This window comes from Hemitrygon akajei, chromosome 14 (assembly GCF_048418815.1).
Source record: "Hemitrygon akajei chromosome 14, sHemAka1.3, whole genome shotgun sequence".
NCBI classification, from domain to species: domain Eukaryota; kingdom Metazoa; phylum Chordata; class Chondrichthyes; order Myliobatiformes; family Dasyatidae; genus Hemitrygon; species Hemitrygon akajei.
Genome location: NC_133137.1, coordinates 41220773 through 41230290, shown reverse-complemented (window position 1 = coordinate 41230290; position 9518 = coordinate 41220773). Strand labels below are relative to the sequence as shown.

Sequence of the window (9518 nt, the reverse complement as noted above, 5' to 3'; positions counted from 1 at the left end):
GGAGGGAGCGAGACCTTTGGAGGCGGTGTGAGGGGAGGAGTGGGGTCCACGGATGGGCGAGACCTTTGGAGACGGTGTGAGGGGAGGAGTGGGGTCCACGGATGGGCGAGACCTTTGGAGGCGGTGTGAGGGGAGGAGTGGGGTCCACAGAGGGAGCGAGACCTTTGGAGGCGGTGTGAGGGGAGGAGTGGGGTCCACGGATGGGCGAGACCTTTGGAGGCGGTGTGAGGGGAGGAGTGTGGTCCACGGATGGGCGAGACCTTTGGAGGCGGTGTGAGGGGAGGAGTGGGGTCCACGGATGGGCGAGACCTTTGGAGGCGGTGCGGGGGGAGGGGGGTGGGGTCGACGGGGCGGTGGTGCGCGATAAAGGGGCGGAGCCTGCGTGTGTCGCAACAGTACGCATGCGCGCCCGGTTGCGGTTGGCGCCAGATCTGCTTTGCGTTTAGGCTGGTGAGGGGCCTGGATAGGCGTTGCCGAAACAGCAGGGTTCGTCACCCCGAACCTTGGTGACTCTGGGATATCCACTGGGAGAGGTAACAAGAGCCTGTGGCCCGATGATTAAGTGGCCACTTTCTGTACTCGAGCCCCGGTAGTCCGTTGAGCCCTTGTGTCAAGCGCCCTGGGGTTGGCTGGGACCCCAGGGGACGGAGGGTCGGAAACCAGCAGAGTTCTACAGGTAAGGGTGCTTCCCCTCACCCACACGGAGGCTTGGGCCTCTGGGTGATGGCGTGGAGGTAGAGCGCTGGCGGGGGCTGCAGCTTCCTCCCAACTCTCGCTCACTTTGAGGAGAAGCGGCGAGTGGGCAGTGAGGGGTGAGCCAGAACGCTTGGGTAGGGGAGCACAGTTCGCTCCGCACTAGCCAAATCGGGACACGTTTCAGGGACATATCTGAGAACCTCACACCCTTTGTCTTGTGGTTATTCAATGAAAGGGACAAGGCCAGTAGCAACACTGCTCTTTGCTGGGATTTATCGATTACACAGGAGATCAGCTCTGCTCCCAACATAAATCCTCCCTCCTCAGTACCCTGAAAATCTGTTGTCTCCCGCAGTTCCATCAACTCCACTTCGATTCTTTTCCCATTTACTACACTAAGTTGCAATTTACAACAGCCAATAAATCTATCAGCACATTTTGTTAGGACTGGGATTAAATGATTACATTGGGAAAGTTAATTGTTGAATGAAAGTTTTAACGAAATAAGATTAGCCAGGGATAGGACATAGCACGTTATATGTCCAAAATATCTGTGGATTTGTGAATGCTGAGATCAACCTGTGCAAGCAGTTACGGAGGTGGCACTAATTTTGAATCTGGTGCTTCATTGAACTGGAATTGAGATGGAGGATACTTTTGCACGTAAACTAGGAAATAACTTTTGAAAAGTTTAAACCAGAATAGTCATATTCTAGAAGAAAGGAATGGACTTGACTGTTAGGCATGGGGTAGTGAAGCAGGATTAGCAGACATCAGTTCTGTCCAACAGGTGTGAATTAGTCACCACTTGTGAAGATAAGGAGTAAAATTGCACAGCAGACAGCTGCATATGTCACAGAAATGCAGAGACAAGCAGAATTGTAACCATTAATTTTGATGTGTTAGATCAGTCCCCTGCAACCAACTTTGATAATCTCAAACCATGTTTTGTGTATGGTGCCATATATGTAGAGGGCAAATTGAGAGATAGACTCAAGTGTTGTGGCTCATGTATACACAAACATTCAGGAGTTGAACTCAAAATGGTATCAAGAATAAGGAGTATAAACTGGCCAAAAGCTGAGCAAGCATAAATAAGAAAAAGTGAAGGAGCATAGAAAACACAATTCCATGTATTATCGAAGTGGAGAAGGATATTGGTAAGGGAACAGTAGGGGAGAAGTTGTTAAGAGAGACTTTGAAGGCATTAGGAGAGTTGAAACTGTGCAGACTGGTGGGGTGAAAGTTGAGTATAAATGTCTCCCAAAAGGGTACTGTCTATTTCTTTAGCTCATATTTGTTCTAGTACAATGAAAAATACAGTACAGGAGAAGGACTTTTTGGCCATGCTGTTGTGCCAAATTAATTAAAAGCTGAACTAAGCTAATCCCTTGTGCCTACTCAGCACCATGTGTCCAAGAGCCTCTTAAATGTCTCAGTTGTATTTCCCTACCACCCCTGTCAGGCACCCATTTCTTTGTGGGGAAATACTTTTAACTTGTCCCCCTTCTCACCTTAAATGTATGCCCTCTAATGTTTGTCATTTTGACTGGAAGAAAGATCCTGACTGGTAGTGTATGCCTCAGTCTTATTTCTATCTATTCTCCCCTCAGCCTCTGCTGCTTGAGAGAAACAAACACCAATTAACCTTTTCTTGAATCCCAAGTCCTCTAATCCAGGCAGCACTGTGGTATACCTTTTCTGCACCCCCCCTCCAAAGCCTCCACAGCTTTTTTGTAATGAGGTAACAAGAACTGAAGGCTATACTTCAGATGTTGCCTTGCTAGAACTTTATAAAGCTGCCACATAACTTCCTGATCGAATAATAAAAACAAGCATCTGGTAAGTGCTATCTTTACCACCCTGTCAACTTGTGCAGCCACTTTCAGGAAGCTTTGAGCTTGGACTTCAAGATCCCATTCTAGATCAACAGTGTTAAAGATCCTGCCAGTCCTGGCCTCTTGCATTTGCTAACCCAAAGTGCAACACCTCCCATTTGGTTGGATTAAACACCATCTACTATTTCTCTACCCATATCTGCACTGATCTGTATATATCACGAATCTTTGTATCTTCTTTGAACTTTCTAACCCACCCATCCATATTTTCATTCAGGGCATTTCAGATGGTATCTTTCATCAGTACTCCGTATAGTCTTCTTTCTAAATTGTCTTGCTACTTATTTCTCGCCTACTGTCAGTGACAAAAATCACTTTTAATACAAGCATAACTGATAATATATTTAAAAAATTGTTCACTCGAAGCAGAGTGTAGTGGCTAACAGCCACACTAGTATGTGCGTCTAGTTCAAAACTGTTCGGCAACAATCTAAAGCCTTGATTAAACGGTGCAGTGTCCTGAATAAATGAAGGAATCGGGCTATTTTCTCGATTAGTTTTTGTTCTTTCAGACTTGTTCCAAATAAGCAGTTGCCTGATTAACCTACGGCCCAATTAACCAGAATCCACTGTATATAGAGGAACCTAGTGAGGAAGGAGCAATATGGGACCCCCTCATAGGGCAAGTAACTGAAGTGGCACTTGGTGAACAAGTCAGGTCCAGTGACCACAATTCTAATAGTTTTTTAAAGTAGTTCTGAAAATAAGAACATGTTTACAGGTTTAAGTCCTGAAGTGAAGCTGGGACAACTTTGAGAGCATTAGGCAGAATCTAGCCGGGGTTAACTGGGTGACTAAAGACAAAGGAACAATTGGTAAGTGGGAGGCTTTTAAAAAAGGTCATTCAAGAGCCTGGGGCAGCATAATCCTGTTAGGGTGAAGGTACATATACCAAGTTCAGAAAGCCCTGCCTGATGAGAGGTATTGTAGCTCTGAAAAGGAAATTACATTTGGGCAGCTGATTATGAAACAATCCATCAAATATAAAAAAAAGTCTTAAGACTTGGTATAAGAAGGAAATCAGGAGGTATGAGGTGGATTTGGCAGGCAAGATTGAAGGTAATCTAGAGAGGTTCTTCAGTTATAATAACAGCAAAGTGATGACTAGGGAGAGACCAGATCTTCAAGACTATCAGGGCCACCTGTGTGTGGATTCAGAAGACATGGCTAAGGTTTTCAGACATCTCTTTCCCCTTGGTCTAAGGACAATATAGTGGATCCCAAAGAAATGAGGCTAGTAAGTAGTTAAGTCTTGGGTCATATGCATCTTATGAAGAAGGAGATATTTGCAGTTTGTTGTGAACTAAGATGGGTAAATCCCCAGGGCCTGACCCAAGTGCACCAACCCTGGACCTATGGGAGGTTGGCGAAGATATCGCGGATGCCCTTGTAGAGGTTTTTGCTTTATTATTAGCCAGAAGGTTGGAGGTTGGCTAAGTGTAGCAAAGGTCAGGGAACTACAGAATGCTGAATCTGACTTTGTTTACAGGGAAATTACTGAGGGGATTCTGAGGGACAAGATCTACCATCACTTGGATAGTCAAGGCCTGTTGACAATAGTCAGTGTGGTTTTGTGTGTGGGAGGTCATGTATAGTGATAGTAAATTAGGTGTCTTGTTGATAATAGAGGTTACAATGAAGTGCAAGGTGATCTTAAGAAGCAGCAAATAGATTTCAACTTGGGTGTGACTGAATTTTGGGCATTCAAACTAGTATAGGGCCTGTACAATGAATGCAGGGTGCTGAGGAGTGCTATGGAACAGAAGGACCTGCGGGTAAAGGAGCATAGTTCGCTGAAAGCAGCCATGCAAGTAGACAGGATGATGAAGAAGGCTTAAGAAATTAAACTGGGTTAAGTAAGCAAAGTCTGGTCATAATAAGCATTATTATTATTGGCAAATCATTTTGTTATTGTCACTTGTACCAAGTACTGTGAAAAACTGTTCTGCATGCTATTCATAGAGATAATTTCATGACTAGTTCATTGAGGTAGTACAAGGGAAAAGCAATTACAATGCAGAATATTCTTTGTTTAATTTTCTTTCTTTCTCATTGCACAGTTTGAGTGATGGGATGACAGGCAGTCGAGTAAAATGTGGGATGTGGGAAGGCAGGGAGACCCCTAGTGTTCCTGATGACTTCACTTGCAAGAAGTGCATCATCCAGCTGTAGCTTCTACCAGACCGTGTTGAGGAATTGGAACTGGAGCTGGCTGAACTCCGAAAGGGTTGAGATTCTAAATTGGGGAAAGGTCAATTTTGATGACATCAGAAAGGATTTGGCAAATGTGGATTGGGATAGTGTGTTCTCTGGCAAAGTTGTGCTTGGGATTATGATGTAGTGGCCATTACAGAGACTTGGCTGGTACCAGAGCAGGGATGGATTCTCAATGCTTTAAAAAGATAGGAAGGGGAAGGGGAGGAGGGGTGGCATTACTGGTCAGAGATACTATTACAGTTACAGAAAGGATGGGTAATGTAGCAGGATCCTCTTTTGAGTCCGTATGGGTGGAAGTCAGGAACAGGAAGGGAGCAGTTACTCTATTGGGAGTATTCTATAGGGCCCCTGGTAGCAGCAGAGATACCGAGGAGCAGATTGGGAGGCAGATTTTGGAAAGGTGCAAAAATAACAGGGTTGTTATCGTGGGTGACTTTAACTTCCCTAATATTGATTGAGGGTTTAGATGGGGCAGAGTTTGTTAAGTGTGTCCAGGACGGATTCCTGTCACAGTATGTTGACAGGCCGACTAGGGGGAATGCCATACTGGATCTAATATTAGGTAACAAACCAGGTCAGGTCACAGATCTCTCAGTGGGTGAGCATCTAGGGGACAGTGACCACAGCTCCCCGGCCTTTAGCATTATTGTGGAAAAGGATAGAATCAGAGAGGACAGGAAAATGTTTAATTGGGGAAGGGCAAATTGAGGCTATAAGGCTAGATCTTGCGGGTGTGAATTGGGATGATGTTTTTACAGGGAAATGTACTATGGATATATGGTCAGTGTTTAGGGATTTCTTGCAGGATGTTAGGGATAAATTTGTCCTGGTGAGGAAGATAAAGAATGGTAGGGTGAAGGAACCATGGGTGACAAGTGAGGTGGAAAATCTAGTCAGGTGGAAGAAGACAGCGTACGTAAGGTTTAGGAAGCAAGGATCAGATGAGTCTATTGAGGAATATAGGGTAGCAAGAAAGCTTAAGAAGGGGCTGAGAAGAGCAAGAAGGGGGCATGAGAAGGCCTTGGCGAGTAGGGTAAAGGAAAACCCCAAAGCATTCTTCAATTATGTGAAGAACAAAAGGATGACAGGAGTGAAGGTAGGACCAATTAGAGATAAAAGTGGGAAGATGTGCCTGGAGGCTGTGTAAGTGAGCGAGGTCCTCAACGAATACTTCTCTATGGTATTCACCAATGAGAGGGAACTTGATGACGGTGAGGACAATATGAGTGAGGTTGATGTTCTGGAGCATGTTGATATTAAAGGAGAGGAGGTGTTGGAGTTGTTAAGATATATCACAACGAATAAGTTCCCGGGGCTTGACGGAATATTCCCCAGGCTGCTCCACGAGGCGAGGGAATAGTTTGCTGAGCCTCTAGCTAGGATGTTTATGTCCTTGTTGTCCATGGGAATGGTACCGGAGGATTGGAGGGAGGTGGATGTTGTCCCCTTGTTCAAAAAAGGTAGTAGGGATAGTCCGGGTAATTATAGACCAGTGAGCCTTACGTCTGCGGTGGGAAAGCTGTTAGAAAAGATTCTTAGAGATAGGATCTATGGGCATTTAGAGAATCATGGTCTGATCAGGGACAGTCAGCATGGCTTTGTGAAGGGTAGATTGTGTCTAACAAGCCTAATAGAGTTCTTTGAGGAGGTGACTAGGCATATAGGTGAGGGTAGTGCAGTGGATGTGATCTACATGGGTTTTAGTAAGGCATTTGTCAAAGTACCACATGGTAGGCTTATCCAGAAAGTCAGAAGGCATGGGATCCAGGGAAATTTGGCTAGGTGGATTCAGAATTGGCTTGCCTGCAGAAAACAGAGGGTTGTGGTGGAGGGAGTACATTCAGATTGGAGGGTTGTGACTAGTGGTGTCCCACAAGGATTGGTTCTGGGACCTCTACTATTTGTGATTTTTATTAACGACCTGGATTTGGGGGTTGAAGGGTGGGTTGGCAAGTTTGCAGATGACACAAAGGTTGCTGGTGTTGTGGATAGTTTTGAGGATTGTCGAAGATTGCAGAGAGACATTGATAGGATGCAGAAGTGGGCTGAGAAGTGGCAGAGGGAATTCAACCCGGAGAAGTGTGAGGTGGTACATTTTGGAAGGACAAACTCCAAGGCAGATTACAAAGTAAATGGCAGGATACTTGGTAGTGTGGAGGAGCAGAGGGATCTGGGGGTACAAGTCCACAGATCCCTGAAAGTTGCCTCACAGGTCGATAGGGTAGTTATGAAAGCTTATGGAGTGTTAACTTTCATAAGTCGAGGGATAGAGTTTAAGAGTCATGAGGTAATGATGCAGCTCGATAAAAGTCTGGTTAGGCCACACTTGGAGTACTGTATGCAGTTCTGGTCACCTCACTATAGGAAGGATGTGGAAGCATCGGAAAGGGTACAGAGGAATTTACCAGGATGCTGCCTGGTTTAGAGAGTGTGCATTATGATCAGAGATTAAGGGAGCTAGGGCTTTACTCTCTGGAGAGGAGGAGGATGAGGGGAAACATGATAGAGGTATACAAGATATTAAGAGGAATAGATAGAGTGGGCAGCCAGCACCTCTTCCCCAGGGCACCACTGCTCAATACAAGAGGACATGGCTTTAAGGTAAGGAGAAGAAAGTTCAAGGGGGATATTAGAGGAAGGTTTTTTACCAGCGTGGAATGTACTGCCTGAGTCAGTGGTGGAGGCAGATACACTAGTGAAATTTAAGAGACGACTAGACAGGTATATGGAGGAATTTAAGGTGGAGGGTTATATGGGGGGCAGGGTTTAAGGGTCGCCACAACATTGTGGGCTGAATGGCCTGTCCTGTGCTGTGTTGTTCTTTGGTAAGTGGGAGGCCTTTAAAGGTGAAATTTTGAGAGTACAGTTTGTATGTTCCTGTCTGAATAAAAGGCAAGGATAACAGGTTTAAGAAATCTTGGTTTTTGAGAGATATTGGAGACCTTGTTAAGGAGGGGGAGGGATGTACATCGCATGTATAAGCAGGTAGGTACAAATGAGGTACTTGAGTGTAAGAAATGCAAGAGAACACTTAAGGAAATCAGGAAAGCTAAAAGAAGTAATGAGAATGCTCTAGCAGACAGGATGAAGGACCAAAATGGGTGTTGTCTCCAGGCCACCAAACAGTAGCATGGATATTGGGTGCAAGTTGAATAGGGAGTTAACATTGGCATGTGGCAAAGGTAATGTCGCAGTAGTTATGGGGGATTTCAACATGCAGGTGAACTGGGAGAATCAGGTTGGTGCTGGACCACAGGATAGGGAGTTTGTAGAGTGCCTAAGGGATGCATTCTTGGAACAGCTTGTACGAGAGCCGACCAGGGACAAGACTATTCTGGATTTAGTGTTATGTAATGAACAGGATTTGATAAGCGATCTTGAAGTAAAGGAGCCATTAGGAGATAGTGATCATAATATGATAAGTTTTTATCTGCAATTTGAGAAGGATAAGGGCAGCTTGGAGGTGTCAGTGTTGCAGTTGAACAGGGGAAACAATGGAGCCATGAGGGAGGAGCTGGCCAAAGTTGACTGGAGGGATAGCCTAGCAGAAAAGACAGTGGAACAGCAATGGCAGGTATTTTTGGGAATAATGCACAAGGTGCAAAATCAGTTCATCCCCCAGAGAAGGAAGGATTCAAAGGGGGGGGAAGGGACCACAGTGGTTGACAAAGGAAGTCAGAGATTGAATAGCATTAAAACAAAGGAAGTATGACAGAGCTAAGGTAAGTGGGAGGACAGATGATTGGGAAGTTTTTAAGGAACAACAGAACTTAACTGAAAAGGCAATACGGGGAGAAAAAATGAGGTACGAACGCAAGCTAGCCAGGAATATAAAGGAAGATAGCAAAAGCTTTTTTAGGTATGTGAAGAGAAAGAAGATAGTTAAGAACAATGTTGGGCCCTTGAAGAATGAATTGGGTGACATTGTTATGGGAAACAGAGAAATGGCAGAAGAATTTAATAAGTACTTTAGATCTGTCTTCACTAGGGAAGACATAAGCAATCTCCCAGATGTATGGATGAGCCAAGGACATAGGGTAACAGAGGAAATGAAACAGATTGACATTAGGAAGGAAACGGTGATGAGTAGACTGATGGGACTGAAGGCTGACAAATCCCCAGGTCCAGATGGTCTGCATCCTAGGGTACTAAAGGAGGTGGCCCTGGAAATTGCGGATGCATTGGTAATCATTTTCCAATGTTCCTTAGATTCAGGATCAGTTCCTGAGGATTGGAGAATGGCTAATGTTATCCCACTTTTTAAGGAGGGAGGGAGAAAACAGAGAACTATCGACCTGTCAGCCTGACATTGGTGGTGGGGAAGATGCTAGAGTCCATTATTAAGGATGAAATAGTGGCATATTTAGATAGCAGTGATAGGATTGGGCCGAGCCAGCATGGATTTACCAAGGGTAAATCATGCTTGACTAATCTGTTGGAGTTTTTCGAGGATGTAACCAGGAAGTTGGGACAAGGGAGATCCAGTAGATGTAGTGTACCTCGATTTTCAGAAGGCATTTGATAAGGTCCCACATTGGAGATTGGTGGGTAAAATCAAAGCTCAGGGCATCGGGGGGAAGACATTGACATGGATAGAAAACTGGTTGGCAGATAGAAAGCAAAGGGTAGCGGTGAATGGGTGTTTCTTGGAATGGCAGGTGGTGACTAGTGGGGTGCCACAGGGCTCGGTATTGGGACCTCAGCTGT

General features: G+C 45.1%; 1 protein-coding gene across 2 annotated transcripts in view; it reads left to right on the top strand.

The window, feature by feature from the left end:
* Positions 1-409: 409 nt before the first annotated feature.
* nedd1 (NEDD1 gamma-tubulin ring complex targeting factor) overlaps positions 410-9518 on the top strand; it is a 77784-nt gene continuing 68675 nt past the window's right edge. The window contains exon 1 of one of the 2 annotated variants that reach the window (XM_073065899.1): positions 410-676. The gene's annotated coding sequence lies outside the window, so the exon portion shown is untranslated. The remainder of the gene's footprint in view (positions 677-9518) is intronic. The other variant, XM_073065900.1, reaches the window with a different exon arrangement.